Genomic DNA, 14404 nt, shown 5'->3' on the forward strand with positions numbered 1-14404 from the left:
AGTATCATTTTCTGAGATTTATTTAACAGGCTTTCCCCCAAAGATCACAAATAATTATCACAAAAGAATTCCATTAATCATTACAATTCATAGTTTGTTGTTCATAGGACTACCCATAATCAAATAAATAAACTATGTATATGTGTTTTGTTACCATTATTGTTACAGACTAAATGTTTGTGTCCCCCATTCATGTCCTGAAATATTAACTTCCAATGTGATAGTATCGTTACCAACAGCACTGTAGAGATATCTAATAACAGGTAAGAGTGAAGTTGCCACTTGGATGATTCTGCACCAGTTGTTGCAGACATCAAAGAGCTTGGAACTTTTCCTAAAGCCCTGAAGATTTCTGAGTCTAACTTGCCTACTCTATCAGTATTAGGAGGTGAGGCCTTTGGTCAGTGATTAGGCATAAGGATGGAGACCTCACAAGTGAGATTAGTGCCTTTATAAAAGAGACCTTAGGGCCAGGCATGGTGGCTCATGCCTATAATCCCAGCACTTTGGAAGGCCAAGGTGAGAGGATTGCCTGAGTCTGAGGGTTCGAGGCCAACCTGGGCAACTTGGGGAGATCTTATCTCTACAAAAAATGAAAAATAAAAATTAGCCATGCACGGTGGCATGCGCCTATAGTTCCAGCTACTTGGAAGCTTGAGGCGAAAGGATCACCTGAGCCCAGCAGGTCAAGGCTGCAGTGGCTGAGAACATGCTACTACTCTCCAGCCTGGGTGACAGAGCGAGACTCAAACTCAAAAAAAAAAGAGACCTCAGAGAGCTTTCTCAACCCTTTTGCCATAAGAGGTTACAGCAAGAAGACAGCCATCTATGAACCAGGAAGCAGCCCTTCACCAGACAATGAATATGCCAGAAACTTAATCTTGACTTCCCAGCCTCCAGAACTGTGAGAAATAAATTCCTGTTGTTTATACGCTACTCAGTCTATGGTACTTTGTTAAAACAGTCTGAATGAACTAAGACAACTATATTTTAAAACTTCATGCTGATTTATAAAAATATGCTTTTCACTCTTTAAAATTCTATTTTCCAAACCATATTAACCATGAAAAAGTATTTTATTTAGTACTGTTTCCTTATATTCGGATAGGAATATGGTAAGTTATCATTTCCTTTTGAAAGCAATCAATAAGTTATCCAACATTATAGAGTCAGCAATTCATCAGGAAGAAAGTCCAGCATACCTGATTTCTTGGACTGTTTCTTACACTACCCGCACTGTGATACAGCAACCAGATCCATCTTCAGCAAAGGGGTTGTCCCAATTACTTAAATGCAATCCTTAAGGATCTTCTCAGCTGCAAATACCTTCCTCAACCAAGGTCATGTCCTGTGGCAGGGGTGTATCCCAGATCAGGACACTCTAAAAGGTCATACAAACCCAGAATTCCCAACAGGGTCAGCTGCGGCTAATGATGGTCCTGTAAAGAAACTTCTACTTGATCCTTCTTCCTTCCTTCCTTCCTTTCCATGGGTGCAGATCTCAAGGATGTTCCTTAATAAACATTCTAACTCCATTTCAGAGGATGCTTCCCAAGAAAGTCAGCATACTACGCTACATACAACCCAAGCAAAACAAAAGACACTACATATTACCAAAGCAAAAACAGCCTTCACTACTAATTCAGCATGGAAAATTTACTTTCCTTTTGAAAGTGAATTTTAAAGCCAAAGTTAATCAGGATGGAAAGTTCTCATAAACAGCAGACAAAGATCCATTTCTCAGCTGTCATCATGTATTAATATTAACCTCATCTTACAATGTAACAAACACTAACATCCCAAATTTTAACTGTAGCTATAAAAAGATAATAAGATTGATTTCCCAGATTCCAGAGTAGGCTGTGAAAATCATTTTCATTACTTTTATGGACTCACATGTAGGTATAGTTACTTTCAAAGATATATTTTTGATAATGAAAGGATTTTCTTTTCATTGTTTTAAATACTTTTATTCTACAATTTAGAGGCTGTAAACGTACATGAAAAAATTGTGAAATGCTGTGTTGTGGTTAGTAAACAAGATCTGAATCAATTAAAGTAATATTGTTATTTGGGTATCACATTTTTGGCCCCTCTTGGGCATAAATAACTCAAAATCCTATATATCCTTTTGCCTTGTCAGGAACAAACTGGCTCTAAGCACACCAGCTAAGATCTGTCTATACAACTACAGTGATTTGTACATTAACAACCTAGAGATAACTTGTCTACAAAAGTGCCACTGAATTTTGCTTTGGGTTGTCACAATTTTGTTTGGATAGTCTTAGGTGAGACATTGCTTAAACTCCTCTCTGCCCTCTGCTGGATTTAAGAAGTTTTAACCTATTTTCGCTCATTAGCACACTAACTAGAATGTTCCTACTAATTAAAAACTATTATTTTTCCTCTCAACTACTGCTTATTTGCCCAGTTAAAATATCCACATTCAAAGATCCAAAGCACTTGGCTAAATTTTTTTTTTTTGAGTTGGAGTCTCACTCTTGTCACCCAGACTGGAGTGCAGTGGCTGCTCCCAGCCACCACAGCCTCGACCTGCTGGGTTCTGGCGATCCTTCCGCCTCAGCCTTCCAAGTAGCTGGAACTACAGGCACGCACTACCACACCCGGCTAATTTTTTGGTTTATTGTAGAGATGAGGTCTCACCAAGTTGCCCAGGCAGGTCTCGAACCCGCGGGCTCAGACCATCCACTCACCTCAGCATCCCAAAGCACGAGATTACAGACTGAGCCACCGAGTCCAGCTGGCTAAATTTTTATATTCATGAGTTAGGGTAATTTTAGACATGTCTTATTCCAAAAGTGAAGAAAGTTTTAGCAGCAGAACGACTATTGCAGACACTCATTTACTAAGCTCATACAAGTTAGAAATAAAGTCCCTAAGGCCACAATGTTCCAGAAGCTAATCCCTTGTGACATCCACATTTCCACTTAGCCTTCCTGAGCCTATTAGTCTGCAGTTTTACAAATGATTTGGTAACACAAACTGGAGCCTTCTTCAGCATTACACAAGCCCAAATGTCCTCCTTAAAAACTTTCCTGGGCTAAGATTAAGTGAAAATGAGCTGACATCAGCTATCATGGCAGATGGGTTGCCATGCAACTGAAACACAGGCAGAGGCTGGAAGGGAAAAAGACAGAGGAGGAAAAAATTTCAACTGTACACTTTGGCTGCAGGGATCAGTTCCAACAAGTGCCATCTCTGGACTGATCCAAGATTTTTTGTTTTACTATGGGAGGTAAGATCAAGTGACTCTCGCTATTTAGCTCTTAGTTAGATTATACAAACCCATGAGTGGAACAAAAAGAAGATACACATGCATCACTGAGCTCGTTAACAGCAAGAAAAATGAGAGAGAGAGAAACAGCTTATTTTCCTGGGTATATGAAGCATTGGTATATGTTTGCTCTTAAAAATCCTAAAGTAAGACTGCTTCTCAGCCTGCCTTCCTGTAATTCTCTGCCCCTTGGTTTTGATTTATTTCATAGTTTCTAATTAAGAAGACGTTAATATTACTCCTTTATATAGATACCTGGGTCTCAAGTTTAAGGAATGAGTCCCATGTAATCCTTTTAGTTCTCTGCCAATTATCTTTGGAATATCAAGTGAAAAAATGGAATTTTGTCCCTGTCTTCCTTTGTTCCAGATAAAACTTTATCACATTCCACTGAATTCAAATTACTTTCATCACTCAAACATGTAATGCCAGATTGTTAACACCAGAGCACAAGAACTAAGTATTATCTTTTTTGTTGTCACTTATCTTCACAGCCACACCCCAGTAGACATGTGAGAACTCAAGTAGGTAGTTTAGGAAATACTAAGTAGATAAATGAAAATACTACTTGCATAGATCTCTTTAAAACACACACAGGGCAACCCCTTAGGGTACCTTCCAACTGTGGGAGAATTTCTGTCCTTTCAATAAAACCTGCTTTCTTTTTTTTTTTTTTGAGTTGGAGTCTCACTCTGTCGCCCAGACTGGAGTACAGTGGCACGCTCCTGGCCACCGCAGCCTCAACCTGCTGGGCTCTGGCGATCCTTCCGCCTCAGCCTTCCAAGTAGCTGGAACTATAGGGGTGTGCTACCATGCCAGGCTAATTTTTTTTATTTATTGTAGAGATGAGGTCTCACCGAGTTGCCCAGGCAGGTCTTGAACCCGCTGGCTCAGGCAATTCACTTACCTTGGCCTCCCAAAGCGTGGGATTACAGGCTGAGCCACTGAGCCCGGCGATCCTGCTTTCTCAAAATAAAATAAAATAAAAAATAAAACACACACACACACATACATACACACACACTCGAGCCCACCTAGGGAATCCAAAACACACACATACAAACTCTTACCTATGTTGAAGGGAGAAAGATCTATAAAAGAGGTAACAATTGTATGTCTTGTAATTAAAGTTACAAAATTAGATGACTTATCTCTTTATATACCTTTGACTCTATATGGAGCAAGAGAAGGAGAGAGAGGGAGGGAGGAGGGAGGGAGGGAAGGAGGGAGGAAGGCTATCTCAATATTCAGGTACATGATTTCATATAAAAGAGTCAACTTTTTTGGCTCCAACATATATGGCACGTACCAAACAAACAGATAGACAGACAAAAAAAGATAGTGCCTTATTATGGCACTGAATTTTAATAGTAAGAAAAGCACCGGGTGGGACGATGTTGGCAAAGTCTTTCTTTGGTTCTGATATGCCCTAGGGCAACAGTCTCCTTGCTTGAGAGTAAACAATATAAAACTTTCCAATAAAATATTATTATGATTATGCTTTAAAGAAGGAAATATTTTATCGTGCTTACTTGATATTCTGAGAAACATCTAAGACGTAGGCATGATCACCTTTTTCTAAGAAAAGCACTAATACATAGGATTTTTAGTGACTGCAATTTGAGAAAGGTTTTACATTTCCCTCATTCATGCCCAGAAATCATCCATCTTACTTTCTAGGTGAAAAAAACTGAGGTTTTGAGAGGAGAAATAACTCACTCAAGGTCATACAGGCTTAGCGACAGATTACCAGCATCATCTCCCTTCCACATTGGCTATGTAGTTCAGAATGGCACTTACAAACTGTTATCCCTATGACAATGACCTCACTTGACATGCATGCAGAATGACTTAAAAGATGAGTGCCAGCTTTGCACTTTTGTTGGTCAAAGTTTTAGGGTGACCTTGAACACATGGTAGCACATGTCTGACCACCCACATTTGTCATAAGGAAGAATGGACCTGATCTGCCTTGAGAGATGCTATTTATATTCCCAAATTGACAGTAAGACAATGGAAACGCTGACGGCAACAATGGAGTTTCTCCACTTTTCAATAATCTCATAAGTGATCAATAATATTCACTATTATGGGAATATGCTTTATAAGTCAAATAGTCAAGTTTTATTTTGCATAATTTGAAACAACTACATGTGATTTTCTTTAATCTTTTAGAAAATGGATTAATTCATGCATGGTAATGGTAATGCCCTATTGACGAAAATATATATGCATGTATACATATTCATATACACAATATAGTAAAAGGACTGACATGAAAGTTGGCTCACTAAATAAATCTTCCCTGATCTTTCCCCATTTTGATACTGATATGTGTGCAAGAGCATCAGACTTGGAGAAAGACAGACTTGAGCTTGGATCCTGGGTTTGTCACTTACTATTTAAGTAAGACTGACAAGTTACTTAATCTGAGTTTCCAACTTATCTTTTTATCTACTAAAACAAACACATTGACAAAAAAAATAAGTACATAAAACTGCCCTATGAGGTTGGATATGAAATGTCTAAGCACATTGTAGATATTTAGTTCATTTTCCCCCATATGTCTTCCCTTTTCCACAATCCATAAAACTGAAAGAGCAAATAACACCTTTTGAAGATTTAATTAAACAGGCAATCTACCCAGAGGCTCCGGCACATGCAAGGCACGTACAACATGTTAGATGAAGAAAACAAGTGTTCTTCCCTCACCCGGCCATACCAAGACTGCTGCTAGTCAAAGATACTTCTTTTGAGTGGATGCCATCGTGTGGCACGATGCATAAATTAGCAAGCAGAAGGCAGGCTGGATTTCAGTCATTTTTAATTCTCTCACCTAGGTGCCTGTGGAATGAACAACCTGTACACCCTAGTAGAGGACCTTAATCTGAATTCCTAAGTTAGAACTTTCAACACCAATTTTCATTATGGGCAGTATTCATGGCATATTTTTCCTTCTAAGTGAGATAACAATATATGAAACATAATCACCCCTTAGCTCCAGGGACCCCCACATATACCAAAGTCTACACATACTCAAGTCTCTTGGTCAGTCCTGTGGAATGTATTTACACAGTCGGTCCTCCATATACACAGGTTTTGCAACCCATAAATACCGTATTATTAATCTGCATTTGGTTGTAACCAATCTGCATTTAAGTGGTTTCACACAGTTTAAACCCATGTTGTTAAAGGGTTAATTGCAAAGCATTTGGCACAGTAACTGGCAAAGAGGCTCAGCAAATCCCAGGGATTTTTTTTTCCTAACTGCTTAGTTAGTGCAGCCCTCGGGATTAGAAGGCATCTGCTTGTTGAGAGTACCCTTTGTTTTGATCAATTTGAATATCTTATTAACCATACCCTGGGATCTTGGAATTTACTACACAACATAATATATAATACTATCAGCATATATGTATAAAATTGTTTACTAAAAATCTCTAAGTCCATTTAAAAAAAAAAAGTGCCTCTCTAATCTTTATTTTCCTTCTCCTTTTTTTTTTTTGAGTTGGAGTCTCACTCTCGCCCAGACTGGAGTGCAGTGGCCGCTCCCAGCCACCGCAGCCTCGACCTGCTGGGCTCTGGCGATCCTTCCACCTCAGCCTTCCAAGTAGCTGGAACTACAGGTGTGCACTACCACACTCAGCTAATTTTTGATTTATTGTAGAGATGAGGTCTCGCCAAGTTGCCCAGGCAGGTCTCGAACCCCGCGGGCTCAGGCAATCCACTCACCTCGGCCTCCCAAAGTGCTGGGATTACAGGCTGAGCCACCGAGCCCAGCCTATCTTCCTTCTTAAAAATTGAAACTGTGGTTCTAATTGGTGGACTTTGCAAAGGTTACCAAGCTATTTTGAACACAGTGAACATACGTTAGAGCTGGCTTCACATCCAACTCATTCATGACCAACACCATAACCACTCTGGGCCTCAGTTTCTTTAAATGAAATTGGGAAATAACAACTAGGACAAGTTTGTTGGGTGACCATGGGAATAAAATGAGAGAATACATACCAAATTACTTAGCGTGTGGTATAGTACTTAGTTGGCAATCAATTAATAAGGGCACATGAATGCACAAACGTTATCAATATATTTTTCCCATTTAATAACCTCTGCCCTTTCTTTTCAGTACTGAGGGTTTTAAAAACTCACAGTTTCTGCCATCTAGAACTTACCGGCAAGACTCAAAAGAGAGTCTTATTAGCCCCATCTAACAGTTTTCCATAACCACAACAGAGCACACAAACTACAGACTAAAAATTTACATGAGGGGTGTTCACTTTATAAGACTCATTTTTTTGTTTTTTTAACTTAACAGAGATTTGTTTGCTCACAATTCTGGAAGCTAGAAGTCTGAGGTCAAGGTGTTAGTGGGGTTGGTTTCTTCTAGGCCTCTCTTCTTGGCTTTTAACAGCTTTCTTTTCCTTGTATCATCATATGGGCTTCTCTCTGCTCCTGTTTGTGTTCTATTCTCTTCCTTTTTTAAAATTTTAAAGGTGTGGGATACAATTCAGAGTTAGGTATACAAATGTTCGTTATGCAGGCACCCTTATTGGTGAGGTGTGTCCTCCCTCCCCCAGGTAGATTCCCACTACTGCCAGTCCTGCTTCCCCATCCCCCTGCCCCGGCAGTTTGCCCCTACTTCTAATCCTTTTCTTATAGTATTATGATAATTGTTCAAGGTCCGCTTATGAGTGAGAGTATGTGTATCACAGAAGGCTTATTCTTAAAAGACAAAAACAATAGCCAGTGAAAAGCAAGAGTAATGCAACTATGTCAAATGGCTACCTACAAAAAGATATCAGTGATGAGCACAGTAACTCTCCTGACCATCACAAGAACCCATAAGTTTACGATGGAGATGTTCAGAATGAAATCAACTATACTCCATCACCTCTGCCTGTGACCCAGTTTGGTCTGGTTTTCATTCCTTTCTCTCTTTGGGATGTATATGCAAACTATTTAATTTCCCTGAAGCTGGAAAGCTGGGTTTCACTGGGGAAAAAGGGTCTACATTTGAGATGAAAAAGTACTGAAGTAGGCCAAGCCTAGGAAATTGCCACAAGGATGAAGACAGAATTTGGAACTCAGGTTTCACTTATTCACACATGAGACATATAAGTATAAGGGCCTCCCATGAGCCAGTACTGAAGACACAAAGGTGAGGAAAAACTCATATAGTTCCCACTGGATAACACTTATCTTTTAGTGAGAAAATCAAATGCTAATTATATCAATCAGGATAGATGAGGTTATGCTGAGAAGCAAAGATCAATGCTCAGCAACTCAGTGATTCAAAACAACAAAATTTTACTATCATTCACACTAGATGGCCATCAAGGGTTCCCTAATCCAGGACCCAGGTGGATACAGCAATACCTATCGAGAAGGAACTTCATCATTCTACTGGAGGGAAAGAAAGCTCCCACTGAATAACACTTATCTTTTAGTGAGAAAATCAAATGCTAATTATATCAACCAGGATAGATGAGGTTATGCTGAGAAGCAAAGATCAATGCTCAGCATCTCAGTGATTCAAAACAACAAAATTTTACTATCATTCACACTAGATGGCCATCAAGGGTTCCCTAATCCAGGACCCAGGTGGATACCGCAATACCTATCGAGAAGGAACTTCATTATTCTACTGGAGGGAAAGAAAGCTCAGAGGTTCTATTTTCACAGTTAAATGCTCTGGTCTGGAAATAATATACAACATTTTCATTCATAAATCAGTGTCCAAAACTACAAAAAAAACCCCAAAAAACCTAGATTTCACCCAACTAAAGACATGAAAGACCTTTACAATAAGAACTCCAAAATCTGCTCAAAAAATCAAGGATGCCACAAATGGAAAAACATACAATGCTCATGGATTGGTAGATCAATATTGTTAAGATGGTCATCCTATCCAATTTTTCTATCTGTAAATTGGTCATCCAATTTACAGATTCAATGCAATCCCCATCAAATTGCTAACATCATTTTTCACAGACCTAGAAAAGACAATATAGAGATTCATATAGAAACAAAAAAGAACATAATTAGCTAACACAATCCTAAGCAAAAGGAACAAAGTTGGAGGCAACACACTTCCAGACTTAAAACTTTATTACAAGTCTACAATAACCAAGACAGCATGGTACTGGTACAGGAATAAATACGCAGAACAATGGAACAGGGTAATCGGGAAATAAAACCACAGTCCTTCAACCAACTCACCTTCAGCAAAATCATCAAAAATAAACATTGGGAAAAGAAAATCATATTTAGCAAACAGTGTGGGAAAACTGGCATACCACATGAAGAAGAATGAAACTGGACCCCTACCTATTAGCATATACATTAACATAAGTTAACTCAAAATGGATCGGACTTAAATATAAAACCCAAAACTGTAAGAATCCTAGAAGAAAACTTAGGGAAAACCCTCTTGGACGTCTAAGTAGGCAATGAATTCATGGCCAAGTCCTCAAAAGCAAATACAACAAAAGCTAAGAACGACAGATGGGGCATTAACAAAGTGAAAAGTTTTTGTACAACAAAAGAAACCATTAAGAGAGTAAAGAGAAAGCACACAGAATGGGAAAAAAATATTTGCAAGCTATGCATATGACAAGGTCTAACATCCAGGATCTACAAGGAATACAAACAAATGGACATGAAAAACCAACTCCATTGAAAAATGGGCAAAGGACATGGACAAATACTTCTCAAAGGAAGACATTCAAGAAGCCAATAAACATGAAAATATGCTCAGCTTCACTAATCCTCAGAGAATTGCAAATAAATCAAAACTACATTGGTAAGAACAGTTATTATTTAAAAGTCAAAAACCAACAGGTGCTGGTGTGGCTACAGCGAAAAGGGAACACTTCTACATTGCTGGTGGAAATGTAAGCTAGCTCAACCTTTGTGGAAAGCAGGGTGGCAATTTCTCAAGTAACTAAAAAGTGAGCTTCCATGATCCCAAGCCCTTTTCTGGGAAAATACCCACAGGAACATAAATTGCTTTACCAAAAAGATACCTGTACACATATGTTCATTGTAGCACGATTCACATTAGCAAAAAACATGGAACCAACCCAGATACCCACCGAAAGAGGACTGGATAAAGAAAATGTGATACCTATACATGATAGAATATTACACAGTCATCCAGAAGAACAAAATCATGGCCTTTGCAGCAACATGGATGCAGCTGGAGACCATCATACTAAGTGAACTATCACAGAAACAAATAACTGAATACCACATGTTCTCACTCATAAGCAGGCTCTGTTCATTGGTCACATGAGCACAAGGTTGGGATGGGCGGACGCTGGACACTGCTAAAGGAGGGAGGGAAGGAGAGGGAGCAGGGCACACAGAAACACACTGGGTACCAGGACCACTATCAGGGGGACAGAGGCCAGCTAGAAGCCCAGACTTCACCTGCAGGCAACTTACTTATATAGTAAATCCTCACTTGATCCCCACAACTCTAAAATACATAAAAAAAACAAAAAGCAAAAATAAATAATTGGTCCAAACTAATCACATGGTCCCACTTAACCACACGGGAGAAAGTACACTTTTACTACATGCTGGAAAGGTGAAGAGCCGCAAATATTTGATAAGCAGCATGAACAGCGCCCACACTAATCAAATAATGACACACTAATGAACATACCATTTTAAACTAAGATATCAACACTGAAGGAAATGAATCAAGGTTCTAGTCAAAACACAGAAGAGGAAGAGAAGAAAAGACAATTGTTCAGCCTCAAGAATAGAAAATTCAAGAAGACCATGAGATCCACCTCCAACTATTTGATGAGTGGCACTAGTAAAGAAGAAATAGGACTTTATCTATATGATTTCAAAAAGTAGAAGACACAGAGAAAAAATGGCAATCGAATGTTGTAAGTTGAAGACTCATCCATCAGGCATAATTTTCGAACAATACTTTCAGTGGAGGCAGTCCATTTCCTGTCCTGAGATAATCAATCAGAATCTTCAGCAGGGATGAAGGCTAAAAATATAAACATCAGAGAGAGGCTGAGTACCCAGACGTCTTCCAAGGTGGATGCCCATCACAAGAGCCAACTTTTGAAGACAGACAACTACAATGTAGCCTCCTATAGCCACCTATGACCATCGAACATGGGCCCAGGAACAGGGGAAGTAAGAAATCCAAGGAAGCATTATGCTCGAACGCCAGAGGCCAATCTTCTCTCTTGTCTGGACTACTCTGTGTCACAGCTATTCTGCAACCCAGCTGCCCTCATGTTCTGCGATTGACTCTGCCCATTTTAAAAAGAGATAACATAGTACCAGCAATGACGCACGTCGGAGCAAAAGAAGAGCTGAATTAGAGTATGTCTTTGAAGTATATACACCTCATGTCAAGGACTCTCTGAGAAAAGCATGGCATTTGTTGGCACTACCACGCACTGAGGCTTTACTATGTCATCTCATTCAACCCTCTTCACGCTTTTAAGTCAGCCATCTTGTCCCCATTCTACAGATGAGGAAATTAAGATAAACAGCAGTCAAATAAATTGTTTATGATCATGATAGCCACTGGAATCCAAATTCAAGTTGATTCTATACTGCTTTCCAGCATTAAAGGGGCTCTCCTAGAAGAAAAACAATTTCATATCTTGGGCCTTTAAAACTGTCACATAAAAAATTATTGGAAACACGTAAGTAGAAACTTGCTTCTCCATCCAAAAATGAAACAAATCCCATTTTGGAGTAAATAACTTCGAAAGCAGACTAGAAACTGATTTCATCTCTGAAAAATAAAGTATACGAGCAAAATGAGTCAGGGATCATAGGAAGGGCATGATTACAAATGACTTTAAAAAGGCTACTTGGAAGGCTGAGGCGGAAGGATCGCCGGAGCCCAGCAGATCAAGGCTGCGGTGGCCAGGAACGGCCACTGCACTCCAGTCTGGGCGACAGAGTAAGATTCCAACTCAAAAAAAATAAAATAAAATAAAATAAATAAATAAAAAGGATGTTTTTCCAGCCGGAAACTGGAAAAACTGCTTGAGGTTTACATGGATGCAGCAGGGCCAGAGGGCCCAAGATGGTTCTGCTGGAAAGCGAGCAGTTCCTGATGGAGCTGACCAGGCTCTTCCAGAAGTGCCGGATGTTGAGCAGCAGGTGCCTCACCTTGAAGAAGTACTATGGCCGAACTAAACCCATTCCCAAGAAAGGGTGCTACAGAGGGCTTTGAGCCCGTAGACAGCAAGTGTCTGTTAAGAGCTACTGAAGGGAAAAAGAAGATCAACACTATGGTGAGCTCCAAAGAAGTGAATATGTTTCAAATGGATTATTCAAACCTACTGAGAGCTAACATGAAGGGCTGAGGATGAGGGACAAAAAGAATGGGAGTAAGAAGACCAAACTAGCACTGAGCTCCCCAGAAGGGCACTGAACTCCCTGCTCTCGCCAACTAACCACTGAACTGCTATTTTTTTCTTTGGTTTTTACTTTTGGCTACATAGCTAAGGTTCTGCATCCCCCCACAGTTGCTGTTTTTATGTAAGATTGGGGTCATTTGGGGGAGAAGAAAGATTACAGTGAATATAGGGTAGTTGTGGTAAGAAGCCAATTAGTTTGCTTGTTTGTTTATTTACTTATTTATTTATTGAGTCAGAGTCTCACTCCGTCACTCAGGCTGGAGTGCAGTGGCATGCTCACAGCCACCCTAGCATCAACCTGCTGGGCTCAGGAGATCCTTCCGCCTCAGCCTTCCAAGCAGCCAGAACTACAGGTGTGTGGTACCATGCCCAGCTAATTTTTTGATATATTGTAGAGACAAGGTCTCACCAAGTTACCCAGGCTGGTCTTGAACCCCTGGACTCAGGCAATCCTCTTGCCTCAGCCTCCCAAAGCGCTGGGATTACAGACTTGAGCCACGGTGCCCAGCAAGAAGTCAGTTTATTCTACATTTGACTAATTGGTCTATGCTGCATGGTTGTATAGTACTGGAATATAGATTACAAGTTTCTGTAATCATCTCTGTGAAGAACAATGTGTCATTAAACATGTCGTTTATCAGCAAAAATAAAAAAAGAAAGATGTTTAGTGCTGTGATACACACACACGTGTGTATACATATGCATGTGCTGCATTTAACTGTTAAACAATTTTCAAAGGACACTCCACACGCCTTAATCATAACAGCATCCTTGGAATTCTTTCAGGAGCCCAGGAAAAACTCTAAAAATGTTCCCACATATTCAGATGTATGGTCTAATTTGTTTGTTTTAGTCCAGCATCAGAGTCTTAACTTTAAGGTCATATCCCCTAAGTTTCTGCTACTAGGATGAGGAGAAGGTTAGAGCGTGGTGGGGAACATGCTTACCAAAGGACACGCTAATCACAAAGCCAGACACTCTTACTTAGCTCTGAAGTTAGAACTTTTTTTTCCTTAATGAACACACCAATATCTACCATGTTCACTTTCATCTCTGTACAAAACTCAGCTCATGCACACTGAGACCTGTAGAAAGAAACATATAGAATTCTGTGTCTTTTCTTTAAAACAAACAAACCAACAACAACAAAACTGGCATCCATGAGGCTGTAGTAAGAGATAACACTTTTTCTAACCTAGCAGTCACTGTTAGAACAATGTCACTGTTCATTGAAAAGGGACTCTATAACAGTTTACAGTGTCCACTCAAATTTACTATATTAGCTTAAAAGTGGTACCAATTTATATAAAGAAGCCTTCTCTTAAGGATTGAAAACTATCACTGGCTGTTCTAAGACCCTGTCTTACTTCAGACAAGTTTATTTACTTTACTGTTTTCTTTAGAAAATATCAAGCATATGTAATAATACAGATAACAGTACAATGAATCACCATGTATCCAATACGCAGCTTCAACAATGATTTGCATTTCTGCTTCATTTACCTCCACCATTTTTTGTTATGATATTTTAAAGTAAACCCCAGATATCCTATAATTTCACCATAAACGCTATAAGATAATTGCCTAACTGAAAAAAAAAAAACGCTTAAGTGTAACCACCATTCTATCAAACAAAATAATAATTCCTTACTATTATTATCACAGACTTCCCTTGATTTTGTGTTTTTCCTAATGT

At 39.4% G+C, this 14404-nt stretch overlaps 1 protein-coding gene and 1 pseudogene across 1 annotated transcript in view; one reads left to right on the forward strand and one right to left on the reverse strand.

Moving 5' to 3' along the window:
- Positions 1-14404, reverse strand: part of MB21D2 (Mab-21 domain containing 2) — a 129474-nt gene that overhangs the window by 5022 nt on the left and 110048 nt on the right. The window lies entirely within an intron of this gene.
- Positions 12372-12722, forward strand: LOC103277455 (annotated as a pseudogene).

The sequence above is a fragment of the Carlito syrichta genome, unplaced genomic scaffold, assembly GCF_000164805.1.
Source record: "Carlito syrichta isolate Samal-C Ts95f unplaced genomic scaffold, Tarsius_syrichta-2.0.1 Scaffold117902, whole genome shotgun sequence".
Lineage (NCBI taxonomy): Eukaryota > Metazoa > Chordata > Mammalia > Primates > Tarsiidae > Carlito > Carlito syrichta.